Below are 15,820 nucleotides of genomic sequence, written 5' to 3' on the forward strand. Positions count from 1 at the left end.
GCAGACTAAGAGTGTCTTCAGAATATGGCCAATTTGACATGAATTTAAAAATGCCTCAGATAGGACCAAAAAAGTGTCTGGAGCTTCCCGTCAGGGTAAGAGTGACAACAGGTTTCCACATGTCAAAATGGGGGAAATCTTAGCAAATGGCTTCATGGTTATTCATGAGAATCGTGTTGTTGTATTGTTGAGTGTATCATGGGATCTCACCTGAAATCTGTGGCTTGACTACAAACCTGTAACCTATGCTACTGTGGCCTATAGAGCTAGAAGGCTGGATAACCAGGTGTGTAAAGGTGTGAAGTGGGATAGATGGCCTGCAGTCCTATCCCAAATGGACAACTAATCCCTATGTACTTGCGGAGATCTGAGAGGATGCGATTGGTATAAGAAACACGACTAAACTTCAACCTCCGGAGGGGTCAAAAAAATGCATTTTCGTTGTCGGCAGGATTTGAACCTGCGCAGGAAGATCCTAATGGATTTCTAGTCCATCGCCTTAACCACTCGGCCACGACAACGTTGACAGAAGAAAACAGGCTTGTTAGGAGTGAATGGGCCAACAGGCATAGCCTACAGAAAGTGAAATTTAACAACTGAAAGATAATGCAGTAACTCATTATAATGCAATAACACAAAATGTTCCCCTCATTCATTTGTTATTAAGTCCAGCTGTTTTCTTATTTAACCTTGATCTTTGCTCAGCTCCAGAAGGTCTGCATTTGAGAGTGTTTATTATGAATTGTTATTTCACTGTGTGAAGTTGTTATTTCATCATTCTTATTATTACTGCTGAGCAGCATGACTCCTGAGAGGCACTAAAAAACTGTCAGAAGTGGGATTTGAACCCACGCCTCCATGGGAGACTGCGACCTGAACGCAGCGCCTTAGACCGCTCGGCCATCCTGACTACAGCACAGTAACTGGGTATCGGGTTAAAGTGTATGCGGTAAAAGTAGAAATATGAACAACGCTCTAAAATCACCACAGAGACCAGAACAACTATGCACGATACTGACTTGCACTTTCAATAGTCATTTGTTTTTCATAAATTAAAAAGTCCAGTCATTGATTTAACCTCAATATGGCCTTCAATGGGAAAGAGTAGTAAATCGTCCATTGAATGAGCGCTAAACTGGCATCAGAATATGGCCATTCTGATATAAATGATAAAATTCCTCAGATAAGACTGAAAAAGTGTCTGGAAATATCAGCAACCATCAGGGTAAGAGTGACAACAGGTCCACATGGGGGAAATCCTTACAAATGGCTTAATGGGTCATTTCAACGCAATCGTGTTATTATTTATTTTTAGGGTTTAACAAGGCAGCTCACCTGTGACTTGACATTAGATGCGGCGACTTCGATTACCCTGCAGACGATATTTTTGTTCTTCCCGCCAATACAATCCACTGACAACGACCGACGAGTTCTGCGTTCCGAGATTATTTTTGTTATTTGCCTGTTTGGGGGCCCGCCTGTGAAATTGCGCAATTCTTGCAATTCTCTTTCAGCCTCTCATCAACTAGCTGTTTTTGCAGAATATTAAAAATACGATAGTTATTCACTACTCATATTAACTAGGTGTCATTTACGTTACCTTAAGTCATTTATTTTTCAACTGGATTTTACAAAGGTGCATGACATGCAGGCGCTAAAAAGTTGTCAGGAGGGGGTTTCAAACCATGCCTATAGGGGAGTCTGCGACCTGAATGACTTAATGGTTATTTTCAATGCAATCAAGTTTTTTCTTTTTCTTTTAGGGTTTAACAAGGTTTCTCACCTGTTACCTGTGGCTTGACTTTAGATGTGGCCAGTTCGATTACCCTGCAGCCTAAGAGTGTCTTCAGAATATGGCCAATTTGACATGAATTTAAAAATGCCTCAGATAGGACCAAAAAAGTGTCTGGAGCTTCCCGTCAGGGTAAGAGTGACAACAGGTTTCCACATGTCAAAATGGGGGAAATCTTAGCAAATGGCTTAATGGTTATTCATGAGAATCGTGTTGTTGTATTGTTGAGTGTATCATGGGATCTCACCTGAAATCTGTGGCTTGACTACAAACCTGTAACCTATGCTACTGTGGCCTATAGAGCTAGAAGGCTGGATAACCAGGTGTGTAAAGGTGTGAAGTGGGACAGATGGCCTGCAGTCCTATCCCAAATGGACAACTAATCCCTATGTACTTGCGGAGATCTGAGAGGATGCGATTGGTATAAGAAACACGACTAAACTTCAACCTCCGGAGGGGTCAAAAAAATGCATTTTCAGTTGTCGGCAGGATTTGAACCTGCGCAGGAAGATCCTAATGGATTTCTAGTCCATCGCCTTAACCACTCGGCCACGACAACGTTGACAGAAGAAAACAAGGCTTGTTAGGAGTGAATGGGCCAACAGGCATAGCCTACAGAAAGTGAAATTTAACAACTGAAAGATAATGCAGTAACTCATTATAATGCAATAACACAAAATGTTCCCCTCATTCATTTGTTATTAAGTCCAGCTGTTTTCTTATTTAACCTTGATCTTTGCTCAGCTCCAGAAGGTCTGCATTTGAGAGTGTTTATTATGAATTGTTATTTCACTGTGTGAAGTTGTTATTTCATCATTCTTATTATTACTGCTGAGCAGCATGACTCCTGAGAGGCACTAAAAAACTGTCAGAAGTGGGATTTGAACCCACGCCTCCATGGGAGACTGCGACCTGAACGCAGCGCCTTAGACCGCTCGGCCATCCTGACTACAGCACAGTAACTGGGTATCGGGTTAAAGTGTATGCGGTAAAAGTAGAAATATGAACAACGCTCTAAAATCACCACAGAGACCAGAACAACTATGCACGATACTGACTTGCACTTTCAATAGTCATTTGTTTTTATAAATTAAAAAGTCCAGTCATTGATTTAACCTCAATATGGCCTTCAATGGGAAAGAGTAGTAAATCGTCATTGAATGAGCGCTAAACTGGCATCAGAATATGGCCATTCTGATATAAATGATAAAATTCCTCAGATAAGACTGAAAAAGTGTCTGGAAATATCAGCAACCATCAGGGTAAGAGTGACAACAGGTCCACATGGGGGAAATCCTTACAAATGGCTTAATGGGTCATTTCAACGCAATCGTGTTATTATTTATTTTTAGGGTTTAACAAGGCAGCTCACCTGTGACTTGACATTAGATGCGGCGACTTCGATTACCCTGCAGACGATATTTTTGTTCTTCCCGCCAATACAATCCACTGACAACGACCGACGAGTTCTGCGTTCCGAGATTATTTTTGTTATTTGCCTGTTTGGGGCCCGCCTGTGAAATTGCGCGATTCTTGCAATTCTCTTTCAGCCTCTCATCAACTAGCTGTTTTTGCAGAATATTAAAAATACGATAGTTATTCACTACTCATATTAACTAGGTGTCATTTACGTTACCTTAAGTCATTTATTTTTCAACTGGATTTTACAAAGGTGCATGACATGCAGGCGCTAAAAAGTTGTCAGGAGGGGGTTTCAAACCATGCCTATAGGGGAGTCTGCGACCTGAATGACTTAATGGTTATTTTCAATGCAATCAAGTTTTTTCTTTTTCTTTTAGGGTTTAACAAGGTTTCTCACCTGTTACCTGTGGCTTGACTTTAGATGTGGCCAGTTCGATTACCCTGCAGACTATAAGAGTGTCTTCAGAATATGGCCAATTTGACATGAATTTAAAAATGCCTCAGATAGGACCAAAAAAGTGTCTGGAGCTTCCCGTCAGGGTAAGAGTGACAACAGGTTTCCACATGTCAAAATGGGGGAAATCTTAGCAAATGGCTTCATGGTTATTCATGAGAATCGTGTTGTTGTATTGTTGAGTGTATCATGGGATCTCACCTGAAATCTGTGGCTTGACTACAAACCTGTAACCTATGCTACTGTGGCCTATAGAGCTAGAAGGCTGGATAACCAGGTGTGTAAAGGTGTGAAGTGGGATAGATGGCCTGCAGTCCTATCCCAAATGGACAACTAATCCCTATGTACTTGCGGAGATCTGAGAGGATGCGATTGGTATAAGAAACACGACTAAACTTCAACCTCCGGAGGGGTCAAAAAAATGCATTTTCGTTGTCGGCAGGATTTGAACCTGCGCAGGAAGATCCTAATGGATTTCTAGTCCATCGCCTTAACCACTCGGCCACGACAACGTTGACAGAAGAAAACAAGCTTGTTAGGAGTGAATGGGCCAACAGGCATAGCCTACAGAAAGTGAAATTTAACAACTGAAAGATAATGCAGTAACTCATTATAATGCAATAACACAAAATGTTCCCCTCATTCATTTGTTATTAAGTCCAGCTGTTTTCTTATTTAACCTTGATCTTTGCTCAGCTCCAGAAGGTCTGCATTTGAGAGTGTTTATTATGAATTGTTATTTCACTGTGTGAAGTTGTTATTTCATCATTCTTATTATTACTGCTGAGCAGCATGACTCCTGAGAGGCACTAAAAAACTGTCAGAAGTGGGATTTGAACCCACGCCTCCATGGGAGACTGCGACCTGAACGCAGCGCCTTAGACCGCTCGGCCATCCTGACTACAGCACAGTAACTGGGTATCGGGTTAAAGTGTATGCGGTAAAAGTAGAAATATGAACAACGCTCTAAAATCACCACAGAGACCAGAACAACTATGCACGATACTGACTTGCACTTTCAATAGTCATTTGTTTTTATAAATTAAAAAGTCCAGTCATTGATTTAACCTCAATATGGCCTTCAATGGGAAAGAGTAGTAAATCGCCATTGAATGAGCGCTAAACTGGCATCAGAATATGGCCATTCTGATATAAATGATAAAATTCCTCAGATAAGACTGAAAAAGTGTCTGGAAATATCAGCAACCATCAGGGTAAGAGTGACAACAGGTCCACATGGGGGAAATCCTTACAAATGGCTTAATGGTCATTTCAACGCAATCGTGTTATTATTTATTTTTAGGGTTTAACAAGGCAGCTCACCTGTGACTTGACATTAGATGCGGCGACTTCGATTACCCTGCAGACGATATTTTTGTTCTTCCCGCCAATACAATCCACTGACAACGACCGACGAGTTCTGCGTTCCGAGATTATTTTTGTTATTTGCCTGTTTGGGGCCCGCCTGTGAAATTGCGCGATTCTTGCAATTCTCTTTCAGCCTCTCATCAACTAGCTGTTTTTGCAGAATATTAAAAATACGATAGTTATTCACTACTCATATTAACTAGGTGTCATTTACGTTACCTTAAGTCATTTATTTTTCAACTGGATTTTACAAAGGTGCATGACATGCAGGCGCTAAAAAGTTGTCAGGAGGGGGTTTCAAACCATGCCTATAGGGGAGTCTGCGACCTGAATGACTTAATGGTTATTTTCAATGCAATCAAGTTTTTTCTTTTTCTTTTAGGGTTTAACAAGGTTTCTCACCTGTTACCTGTGGCTTGACTTTAGATGTGGCCAGTTCGATTACCCTGCAGACTATAAGAGTGTCTTCAGAATATGGCCAATTTGACATGAATTTAAAAATGCCTCAGATAGGACCAAAAAAGTGTCTGGAGCTTCCCGTCAGGGTAAGAGTGACAACAGGTTTCCACATGTCAAAATGGGGGAAATCTTAGCAAATGGCTTCATGGTTATTCATGAGAATCGTGTTGTTGTATTGTTGAGTGTATCATGGGATCTCACCTGAAATCTGTGGCTTGACTACAAACCTGTAACCTATGCTACTGTGGCCTATAGAGCTAGAAGGCTGGATAACCAGGTGTGTAAAGGTGTGAAGTGGGACAGATGGCCTGCAGTCCTATCCCAAATGGACAACTAATCCCTATGTACTTGCGGAGATCTGAGAGGATGCGATTGGTATAAGAAACACGACTAAACTTCAACCTCCGGAGGGGTCAAAAAAATGCATTTTCGTTGTCGGCAGGATTTGAACCTGCGCAGGAAGATCCTAATGGATTTCTAGTCCATCGCCTTAACCACTCGGCCACGACAACGTTGACAGAAGAAAACAGCTTGTTAGGAGTGAATGGGCCAACAGGCATAGCCTACAGAAAGTGAAATTTAACAACTGAAAGATAATGCAGTAACTCATTATAATGCAATAACACAAAATGTTCCCCTCATTCATTTGTTATTAAGTCCAGCTGTTTTCTTATTTAACCTTGATCTTTGCTCAGCTCCAGAAGGTCTGCATTTGAGAGTGTTTATTATGAATTGTTATTTCACTGTGTGAAGTTGTTATTTCATCATTCTTATTATTACTGCTGAGCAGCATGACTCCTGAGAGGCACTAAAAAACTGTCAGAAGTGGGATTTGAACCCACGCCTCCATGGGAGACTGCGACCTGAACGCAGCGCCTTAGACCGCTCGGCCATCCTGACTACAGCACAGTAACTGGGTATCGGGTTAAAGTGTATGCGGTAAAAGTAGAAATATGAACAACGCTCTAAAATCACCACAGAGACCAGAACAACTATGCACGATACTGACTTGCACTTTCAATAGTCATTTGTTTTTATAAATTAAAAAGTCCAGTCATTGATTTAACCTCAATATGGCCTTCAATGGGAAAGAGTAGTAAATCGCCATTGAATGAGCGCTAAACTGGCATCAGAATATGGCCATTCTGATATAAATGATAAAATTCCTCAGATAAGACTGAAAAAGTGTCTGGAAATATCAGCAACCATCAGGGTAAGAGTGACAACAGGTCCACATGGGGGAAATCCTTACAAATGGCTTAATGGGTCATTTCAACGCAATCGTGTTATTATTTATTTTTAGGGTTTAACAAGGCAGCTCACCTGTGACTTGACATTAGATGCGGCGACTTCGATTACCCTGCAGACGATATTTTTGTTCTTCCCGCCAATACAATCCACTGACAACGACCGACGAGTTCTGCGTTCCGAGATTATTTTTGTTATTTGCCTGTTTGGGGCCCGCCTGTGAAATTGCGCGATTCTTGCAATTCTCTTTCAGCCTCTCATCAACTAGCTGTTTTTGCAGAATATTAAAAATACGATAGTTATTCACTACTCATATTAACTAGGTGTCATTTACGTTACCTTAAGTCATTTATTTTTCAACTGGATTTTACAAAGGTGCATGACATGCAGGCGCTAAAAAGTTGTCAGGAGGGGGTTTCAAACCATGCCTATAGGGGAGTCTGCGACCTGAATGACTTAATGGTTATTTTCAATGCAATCAAGTTTTTTCTTTTTCTTTTAGGGTTTAACAAGGTTTCTCACCTGTTACCTGTGGCTTGACTTTAGATGTGGCCAGTTCGATTACCCTGCAGACTATAAGAGTGTCTTCAGAATATGGCCAATTTGACATGAATTTAAAAATGCCTCAGATAGGACCAAAAAAGTGTCTGGAGCTTCCCGTCAGGGTAAGAGTGACAACAGGTTTCCACATGTCAAAATGGGGGAAATCTTAGCAAATGGCTTCATGGTTATTCATGAGAATCGTGTTGTTGTATTGTTGAGTGTATCATGGGATCTCACCTGAAATCTGTGGCTTGACTACAAACCTGTAACCTATGCTACTGTGGCCTATAGAGCTAGAAGGCTGGATAACCAGGTGTGTAAAGGTGTGAAGTGGGACTAGATGGCCTGCAGTCCTATCCCAAATGGACAACTAATCCCTATGTACTTGCGGAGATCTGAGAGGATGCGATTGGTATAAGAAACACGACTAAACTTCAACCTCCGGAGGGGTCAAAAAAATGCATTTTCGTTGTCGGCAGGATTTGAACCTGCGCAGGAAGATCCTAATGGATTTCTAGTCCATCGCCTTAACCACTCGGCCACGACAACGTTGACAGAAGAAAACAGGCTTGTTAGGAGTGAATGGGCCAACAGGCATAGCCTACAGAAAGTGAAATTTAACAACTGAAAGATAATGCAGTAACTCATTATAATGCAATAACACAAAATGTTCCCCTCATTCATTTGTTATTAAGTCCAGCTGTTTTCTTATTTAACCTTGATCTTTGCTCAGCTCCAGAAGGTCTGCATTTGAGAGTGTTTATTATGAATTGTTATTTCACTGTGTGAAGTTGTTATTTCATCATTCTTATTATTACTGCTGAGCAGCATGACTCCTGAGAGGCACTAAAAAACTGTCAGAAGTGGGATTTGAACCCACGCCTCCATGGGAGACTGCGACCTGAACGCAGCGCCTTAGACCGCTCGGCCATCCTGACTACAGCACAGTAACTGGGTATCGGGTTAAAGTGTATGCGGTAAAAGTAGAAATATGAACAACGCTCTAAAATCACCACAGAGACCAGAACAACTATGCACGATACTGACTTGCACTTTCAATAGTCATTTGTTTTTATAAATTAAAAAGTCCAGTCATTGATTTAACCTCAATATGGCCTTCAATGGGAAAGAGTAGTAAATCGTCATTGAATGAGCGCTAAACTGGCATCAGAATATGGCCATTCTGATATAAATGATAAAATTCCTCAGATAAGACTGAAAAAGTGTCTGGAAATATCAGCAACCATCAGGGTAAGAGTGACAACAGGTCCACATGGGGGAAATCCTTACAAATGGCTTAATGAGTCATTTCAACGCAATCGTGTTATTATTTATTTTTAGGGTTTAACAAGGCAGCTCACCTGTGACTTGACATTAGATGCGGCGACTTTGATTACCCTGCAGACGATATTTTGTTCTTCCCGCCAATACAATCCACTGACAACGACCGACGAGTTCTGCGTTCCGAGATTATTTTTGTTATTTGCCTGTTTGGGGCCCGCCTGTGAAATTGCGCGATTCTTGCAATTCTCTTTCAGCCTCTCATCAACTAGCTGTTTTTGCAGAATATTAAAAATACGATAGTTATTCACTACTCATATTAACTAGGTGTCATTTACGTTACCTTAAGTCATTTATTTTTCAACTGGATTTTACAAAGGTGCATGACATGCAGGCGCTAAAAAGTTGTCAGGAGGGGGTTTCAAACCATGCCTATAGGGGAGTCTGCGACCTGAATGACTTAATGGTTATTTTCAATGCAATCAAGTTTTTTCTTTTTCTTTTAGGGTTTAACAAGGTTTCTCACCTGTTACCTGTGGCTTGACTTTAGATGTGGCCAGTTCGATTACCCTGCAGACTATAAGAGTGTCTTCAGAATATGGCCAATTTGACATGAATTTAAAAATGCCTCAGATAGGACCAAAAAAGTGTCTGGAGCTTCCCGTCAGGGTAAGAGTGACAACAGGTTTCCACATGTCAAAATGGGGGAAATCTTAGCAAATGGCTTCATGGTTATTCATGAGAATCGTGTTGTTGTATTGTTGAGTGTATCATGGGATCTCACCTGAAATCTGTGGCTTGACTACAAACCTGTAACCTATGCTACTGTGGCCTATAGAGCTAGAAGGCTGGATAACCAGGTGTGTAAAGGTGTGAAGTGGGACAGATGGCCTGCAGTCCTATCCCAAATGGACAACTAATCCCTATGTACTTGCGGAGATCTGAGAGGATGCGATTGGTATAAGAAACACGACTAAACTTCAACCTCCGGAGGGGTCAAAAAAATGCATTTTCGTTGTCGGCAGGATTTGAACCTGCGCAGGAAGATCCTAATGGATTTCTAGTCCATCGCCTTAACCACTCGGCCACGACAACGTTGACAGAAGAAAACAAGCTTGTTAGGAGTGAATGGGCCAACAGGCATAGCCTACAGAAAGTGAAATTTAACAACTGAAAGATAATGCAGTAACTCATTATAATGCAATAACACAAAATGTTCCCCTCATTCATTTGTTATTAAGTCCAGCTGTTTTCTTATTTAACCTTGATCTTTGCTCAGCTCCAGAAGGTCTGCATTTGAGAGTGTTTATTATGAATTGTTATTTCACTGTGTGAAGTTGTTATTTCATCATTCTTATTATTACTGCTGAGCAGCATGACTCCTGAGAGGCACTAAAAAACTGTCAGAAGTGGGATTTGAACCCACGCCTCCATGGGAGACTGCGACCTGAACGCAGCGCCTTAGACCGCTCGGCCATCCTGACTACAGCACAGTAACTGGGTATCGGGTTAAAGTGTATGCGGTAAAAGTAGAAATATGAACAACGCTCTAAAATCACCACAGAGACCAGAACAACTATGCACGATACTGACTTGCACTTTCAATAGTCATTTGTTTTTATAAATTAAAAAGTCCAGTCATTGATTTAACCTCAATATGGCCTTCAATGGGAAAGAGTAGTAAATCGTCCATTGAATGAGCGCTAAACTGGCATCAGAATATGGCCATTCTGATATAAATGATAAAATTCCTCAGATAAGACTGAAAAAGTGTCTGGAAATATCAGCAACCATCAGGGTAAGAGTGACAACAGGTCCACATGGGGGAAATCCTTACAAATGGCTTAATGGGTCATTTCAACGCAATCGTGTTATTATTTATTTTTAGGGTTTAACAAGGCAGCTCACCTGTGACTTGACATTAGATGCGGCGACTTCGATTACCCTGCAGACGATATTTTTGTTCTTCCCGCCAATACAATCCACTGACAACGACCGACGAGTTCTGCGTTCCGAGATTATTTTTGTTATTTGCCTGTTTGGGGCCCGCCTGTGAAATTGCGCGATTCTTGCAATTCTCTTTCAGCCTCTCATCAACTAGCTGTTTTTGCAGAATATTAAAAATACGATAGTTATTCACTACTCATATTAACTAGGTGTCATTTACGTTACCTTAAGTCATTTATTTTTCAACTGGATTTTACAAAGGTGCATGACATGCAGGCGCTAAAAAAGTTGTCAGGAGGGGGTTTCAAACCATGCCTATAGGGGAGTCTGCGACCTGAATGACTTAATGGTTATTTTCAATGCAATCAAGTTTTTTCTTTTTCTTTTAGGGTTTAACAAGGTTTCTCACCTGTTACCTGTGGCTTGACTTTAGATGTGGCCAGTTCGATTACCCTGCAGACTATAAGAGTGTCTTCAGAATATGGCCAATTTGACATGAATTTAAAAATGCCTCAGATAGGACCAAAAAAGTGTCTGGAGCTTCCCGTCAGGGTAAGAGTGACAACAGGTTTCCACATGTCAAAATGGGGGAAATCTTAGCAAATGGCTTCATGGTTATTCATGAGAATCGTGTTGTTGTATTGTTGAGTGTATCATGGGATCTCACCTGAAATCTGTGGCTTGACTACAAACCTGTAACCTATGCTACTGTGGCCTATAGAGCTAGAAGGCTGGATAACCAGGTGTGTAAAGGTGTGAAGTGGGACAGATGGCCTGCAGTCCTATCCCAAATGGACAACTAATCCCTATGTACTTGCGGAGATCTGAGAGGATGCGATTGGTATAAGAAACACGACTAAACTTCAACCTCCGGAGGGGTCAAAAAAATGCATTTTCGTTGTCGGCAGGATTTGAACCTGCGCAGGAAGATCCTAATGGATTTCTAGTCCATCGCCTTAACCACTCGGCCACGACAACATTGACAGAAGAAAACAAGGCTTGTTAGGAGTGAATGGGCCAACAGGCATAGCCTACAGAAAGTGAAATTTAACAACTGAAAGATAATGCAGTAACTCATTATAATGCAATAACACAAAATGTTCCCCTCATTCATTTGTTATTAAGTCCAGCTGTTTTCTTATTTAACCTTGATCTTTGCTCAGCTCCAGAAGGTCTGCATTTGAGAGTGTTTATTATGAATTGTTATTTCACTGTGTGAAGTTGTTATTTCATCATTCTTATTATTACTGCTGAGCAGCATGACTCCTGAGAGGCACTAAAAAACTGTCAGAAGTGGGATTTGAACCCACGCCTCCATGGGAGACTGCGACCTGAACGCAGCGCCTTAGACCGCTCGGCCATCCTGACTACAGCACAGTAACTGGGTATCGGGTTAAAGTGTATGCGGTAAAAGTAGAAATATGAACAACGCTCTAAAATCACCACAGAGACCAGAACAACTATGCACGATACTGACTTGCACTTTCAATAGTCATTTGTTTTTATAAATTAAAAAGTCCAGTCATTGATTTAACCTCAATATGGCCTTCAATGGGAAAGAGTAGTAAATCGCCATTGAATGAGCGCTAAACTGGCATCAGAATATGGCCATTCTGATATAAATGATAAAATTCCTCAGATAAGACTGAAAAAGTGTCTGGAAATATCAGCAACCATCAGGGTAAGAGTGACAACAGGTCCACATGGGGAAATCCTTACAAATGGCTTAATGGGTCATTTCAACGCAATCGTGTTATTATTTATTTTTAGGGTTTAACAAGGCAGCTCACCTGTGACTTGACATTAGATGCGGCGACTTCGATTACCCTGCAGACGATATTTTTGTTCTTCCCGCCAATACAATCCACTGACAACGACCGACGAGTTCTGCGTTCCGAGATTATTTTTGTTATTTGCCTGTTTGGGGCCCGCCTGTGAAATTGCGCGATTCTTGCAATTCTCTTTCAGCCTCTCATCAACTAGCTGTTTTTGCAGAATATTAAAAATACGATAGTTATTCACTACTCATATTAACTAGGTGTCATTTACGTTACCTTAAGTCATTTATTTTTCAACTGGATTTTACAAAGGTGCATGACATGCAGGCGCTAAAAAGTTGTCAGGAGGGGGTTTCAAACCATGCCTATAGGGGAGTCTGCGACCTGAATGACTTAATGGTTATTTTCAATGCAATCAAGTTTTTTCTTTTTCTTTTAGGGTTTAACAAGGTTTCTCACCTGTTACCTGTGGCTTGACTTTAGATGTGGCCAGTTCGATTACCCTGCAGACTATAAGAGTGTCTTCAGAATATGGCCAATTTGACATGAATTTAAAAATGCCTCAGATAGGACCAAAAAAGTGTCTGGAGCTTCCCGTCAGGGTAAGAGTGACAACAGGTTTCCACATGTCAAAATGGGGGAAATCTTAGCAAATGGCTTCATGGTTATTCATGAGAATCGTGTTGTTGTATTGTTGAGTGTATCATGGGATCTCACCTGAAATCTGTGGCTTGACTACAAACCTGTAACCTATGCTACTGTGGCCTATAGAGCTAGAAGGCTGGATAACCAGGTGTGTAAAGGTGTGAAGTGGGATAGATGGCCTGCAGTCCTATCCCAAATGGACAACTAATCCCTATGTACTTGCGGAGATCTGAGAGGATGCGATTGGTATAAGAAACACGACTAAACTTCAACCTCCGGAGGGGTCAAAAAAATGCATTTTCGTTGTCGGCAGGATTTGAACCTGCGCAGGAAGATCCTAATGGATTTCTAGTCCATCGCCTTAACCACTCGGCCACGACAACAGTTGACAGAAGAAAACAAGCTTGTTAGGAGTGAATGGGCCAACAGGCATAGCCTACAGAAAGTGAAATTTAACAACTGAAAGATAATGCAGTAACTCATTATAATGCAATAACACAAAATGTTCCCCTCATTCATTTGTTATTAAGTCCAGCTGTTTTCTTATTTAACCTTGATCTTTGCTCAGCTCCAGAAGGTCTGCATTTGAGAGTGTTTATTATGAATTGTTATTTCACTGTGTGAAGTTGTTATTTCATCATTCTTATTATTACTGCTGAGCAGCATGACTCCTGAGAGGCACTAAAAAACTGTCAGAAGTGGGATTTGAACCCACGCCTCCATGGGAGACTGCGACCTGAACGCAGCGCCTTAGACCGCTCGGCCATCCTGACTACAGCACAGTAACTGGGTATCGGGTTAAAGTGTATGCGGTAAAAGTAGAAATATGAACAACGCTCTAAAATCACCACAGAGACCAGAACAACTATGCACGATACTGACTTGCACTTTCAATAGTCATTTGTTTTTATAAATTAAAAAGTCCAGTCATTGATTTAACCTCAATATGGCCTTCAATGGGAAAGAGTAGTAAATCGTCATTGAATGAGCGCTAAACTGGCATCAGAATATGGCCATTCTGATATAAATGATAAAATTCCTCAGATAAGACTGAAAAAGTGTCTGGAAATATCAGCAACCATCAGGGTAAGAGTGACAACAGGTCCACATGGGGGAAATCCTTACAAATGGCTTAATGGGTCATTTCAACGCAATCGTGTTATTATTTATTTTTAGGGTTTAACAAGGCAGCTCACCTGTGACTTGACATTAGATGCGGCGACTTCGATTACCCTGCAGACGATATTTTTGTTCTTCCCGCCAATACAATCCACTGACAACGACCGACGAGTTCTGCGTTCCGAGATTATTTTTGTTATTTGCCTGTTTGGGGCCCGCCTGTGAAATTGCGCGATTCTTGCAATTCTCTTTCAGCCTCTCATCAACTAGCTGTTTTTGCAGAATATTAAAAATACGATAGTTATTCACTACTCATATTAACTAGGTGTCATTTACGTTACCTTAAGTCATTTATTTTTCAACTGGATTTTACAAAGGTGCATGACATGCAGGCGCTAAAAAGTTGTCAGGAGGGGGTTTCAAACCATGCCTATAGGGGAGTCTGCGACCTGAATGACTTAATGGTTATTTTCAATGCAATCGAGTTTTTTCTTTTTCTTTTAGGGTTTAACAAGGTTTCTCACCTGTTACCTGTGGCTTGACTTTAGATGTGGCCAGTTCGATTACCCTGCAGACTATAAGAGTGTCTTCAGAATATGGCCAATTTGACATGAATTTAAAAATGCCTCAGATAGGACCAAAAAAGTGTCTGGAGCTTCCCGTCAGGGTAAGAGTGACAACAGGTTTCCACATGTCAAAATGGGGGAAATCTTAGCAAATGGCTTCATGGTTATTCATGAGAATCGTGTTGTTGTATTGTTGAGTGTATCATGGGATCTCACCTGAAATCTGTGGCTTGACTACAAACCTGTAACCTATGCTACTGTGGCCTATAGAGCTAGAAGGCTGGATAACCAGGTGTGTAAAGGTGTGAAGTGGGACAGATGGCCTGCAGTCCTATCCCAAATGGACAACTAATCCCTATGTACTTGCGGAGATCTGAGAGGATGCGATTGGTATAAGAAACACGACTAAACTTCAACCTCCGGAGGGGTCAAAAAAATGCATTTTCGTTGTCGGCAGGATTTGAACCTGCGCAGGAAGATCCTAATGGATTTCTAGTCCATCGCCTTAACCACTCGGCCACGACAACGTTGACAGAAGAAAACAAGCTTGTTAGGAGTGAATGGGCCAACAGGCATAGCCTACAGAAAGTGAAATTTAACAACTGAAAGATAATGCAGTAACTCATTATAATGCAATAACACAAAATGTTCCCCTCATTCATTTGTTATTAAGTCCAGCTGTTTTCTTATTTAACCTTGATCTTTGCTCAGCTCCAGAAGGTCTGCATTTGAGAGTGTTTATTATGAATTGTTATTTCACTGTGTGAAGTTGTTATTTCATCATTCTTATTATTACTGCTGAGCAGCATGACTCCTGAGAGGCACTAAAAAACTGTCAGAAGTGGGATTTGAACCCACGCCTCCATGGGAGACTGCGACCTGAACGCAGCGCCTTAGACCGCTCGGCCATCCTGACTACAGCACAGTAACTGGGTATCGGGTTAAAGTGTATGCGGTAAAAGTAGAAATATGAACAACGCTCTAAAATCACCACAGAGACCAGAACAACTATGCACGATACTGACTTGCACTTTCAATAGTCATTTGTTTTTATAAATTAAAAAGTCCAGTCATTGATTTAACCTCAATATGGCCTTCAATGGGAAAGAGTAGTAAATCGTCATTGAATGAGCGCTAAACTGGCATCAGAATATGGCCATTCTGATATAAATGATAAAATTCCTCAGATAAGACTGAA

The 15,820-nt window shown here is 41.1% G+C and overlaps 18 non-coding genes across 18 annotated transcripts; all 18 read right to left on the reverse strand.

The window, feature by feature from the left end:
* Window positions 1-439: 439 nt before the first annotated feature.
* On the reverse strand, window positions 440-521 carry trnas-aga. The gene has a single exon. It is a non-coding gene; the product is annotated as a tRNA-Ser (tRNA).
* Window positions 522-827: 306 nt separating this feature from the next.
* Window positions 828-910, reverse strand: trnal-cag. Its single transcript has one exon. It is a non-coding gene; the product is annotated as a tRNA-Leu (tRNA).
* Window positions 911-2,269: 1,359 nt separating this feature from the next.
* trnas-aga lies at window positions 2,270-2,351 on the reverse strand. The gene has a single exon. It is a non-coding gene; the product is annotated as a tRNA-Ser (tRNA).
* A 307-nt stretch (window positions 2,352-2,658) lies between these two features.
* Window positions 2,659-2,741, reverse strand: trnal-cag. The gene has a single exon. It is a non-coding gene; the product is annotated as a tRNA-Leu (tRNA).
* Window positions 2,742-4,098: 1,357 nt separating this feature from the next.
* Window positions 4,099-4,180, reverse strand: trnas-aga. The gene has a single exon. It is a non-coding gene; the product is annotated as a tRNA-Ser (tRNA).
* Window positions 4,181-4,486: 306 nt separating this feature from the next.
* trnal-cag lies at window positions 4,487-4,569 on the reverse strand. The gene has a single exon. It is a non-coding gene; the product is annotated as a tRNA-Leu (tRNA).
* Window positions 4,570-5,925: 1,356 nt separating this feature from the next.
* Window positions 5,926-6,007, reverse strand: trnas-aga. Its single transcript has one exon. It is a non-coding gene; the product is annotated as a tRNA-Ser (tRNA).
* Window positions 6,008-6,312: 305 nt separating this feature from the next.
* On the reverse strand, window positions 6,313-6,395 carry trnal-cag. The gene has a single exon. It is a non-coding gene; the product is annotated as a tRNA-Leu (tRNA).
* Window positions 6,396-7,753: 1,358 nt separating this feature from the next.
* Window positions 7,754-7,835, reverse strand: trnas-aga. The gene has a single exon. It is a non-coding gene; the product is annotated as a tRNA-Ser (tRNA).
* A 306-nt stretch (window positions 7,836-8,141) lies between these two features.
* Window positions 8,142-8,224, reverse strand: trnal-cag. The gene has a single exon. It is a non-coding gene; the product is annotated as a tRNA-Leu (tRNA).
* A 1,356-nt stretch (window positions 8,225-9,580) lies between these two features.
* On the reverse strand, window positions 9,581-9,662 carry trnas-aga. Its single transcript has one exon. It is a non-coding gene; the product is annotated as a tRNA-Ser (tRNA).
* A 306-nt stretch (window positions 9,663-9,968) lies between these two features.
* trnal-cag lies at window positions 9,969-10,051 on the reverse strand. The gene has a single exon. It is a non-coding gene; the product is annotated as a tRNA-Leu (tRNA).
* A 1,359-nt stretch (window positions 10,052-11,410) lies between these two features.
* On the reverse strand, window positions 11,411-11,492 carry trnas-aga. The gene has a single exon. It is a non-coding gene; the product is annotated as a tRNA-Ser (tRNA).
* Window positions 11,493-11,799: 307 nt separating this feature from the next.
* trnal-cag lies at window positions 11,800-11,882 on the reverse strand. The gene has a single exon. It is a non-coding gene; the product is annotated as a tRNA-Leu (tRNA).
* Window positions 11,883-13,238: 1,356 nt separating this feature from the next.
* trnas-aga lies at window positions 13,239-13,320 on the reverse strand. Its single transcript has one exon. It is a non-coding gene; the product is annotated as a tRNA-Ser (tRNA).
* A 307-nt stretch (window positions 13,321-13,627) lies between these two features.
* Window positions 13,628-13,710, reverse strand: trnal-cag. The gene has a single exon. It is a non-coding gene; the product is annotated as a tRNA-Leu (tRNA).
* A 1,357-nt stretch (window positions 13,711-15,067) lies between these two features.
* trnas-aga lies at window positions 15,068-15,149 on the reverse strand. The gene has a single exon. It is a non-coding gene; the product is annotated as a tRNA-Ser (tRNA).
* Window positions 15,150-15,455: 306 nt separating this feature from the next.
* trnal-cag lies at window positions 15,456-15,538 on the reverse strand. The gene has a single exon. It is a non-coding gene; the product is annotated as a tRNA-Leu (tRNA).
* Window positions 15,539-15,820: the final 282 nt, after the last annotated feature.

This window comes from Oncorhynchus mykiss, unplaced genomic scaffold (genome assembly GCF_013265735.2).
Source record: "Oncorhynchus mykiss isolate Arlee unplaced genomic scaffold, USDA_OmykA_1.1 un_scaffold_292, whole genome shotgun sequence".
NCBI classification, from domain to species: Eukaryota; Metazoa; Chordata; class Actinopteri; order Salmoniformes; family Salmonidae; genus Oncorhynchus; species Oncorhynchus mykiss.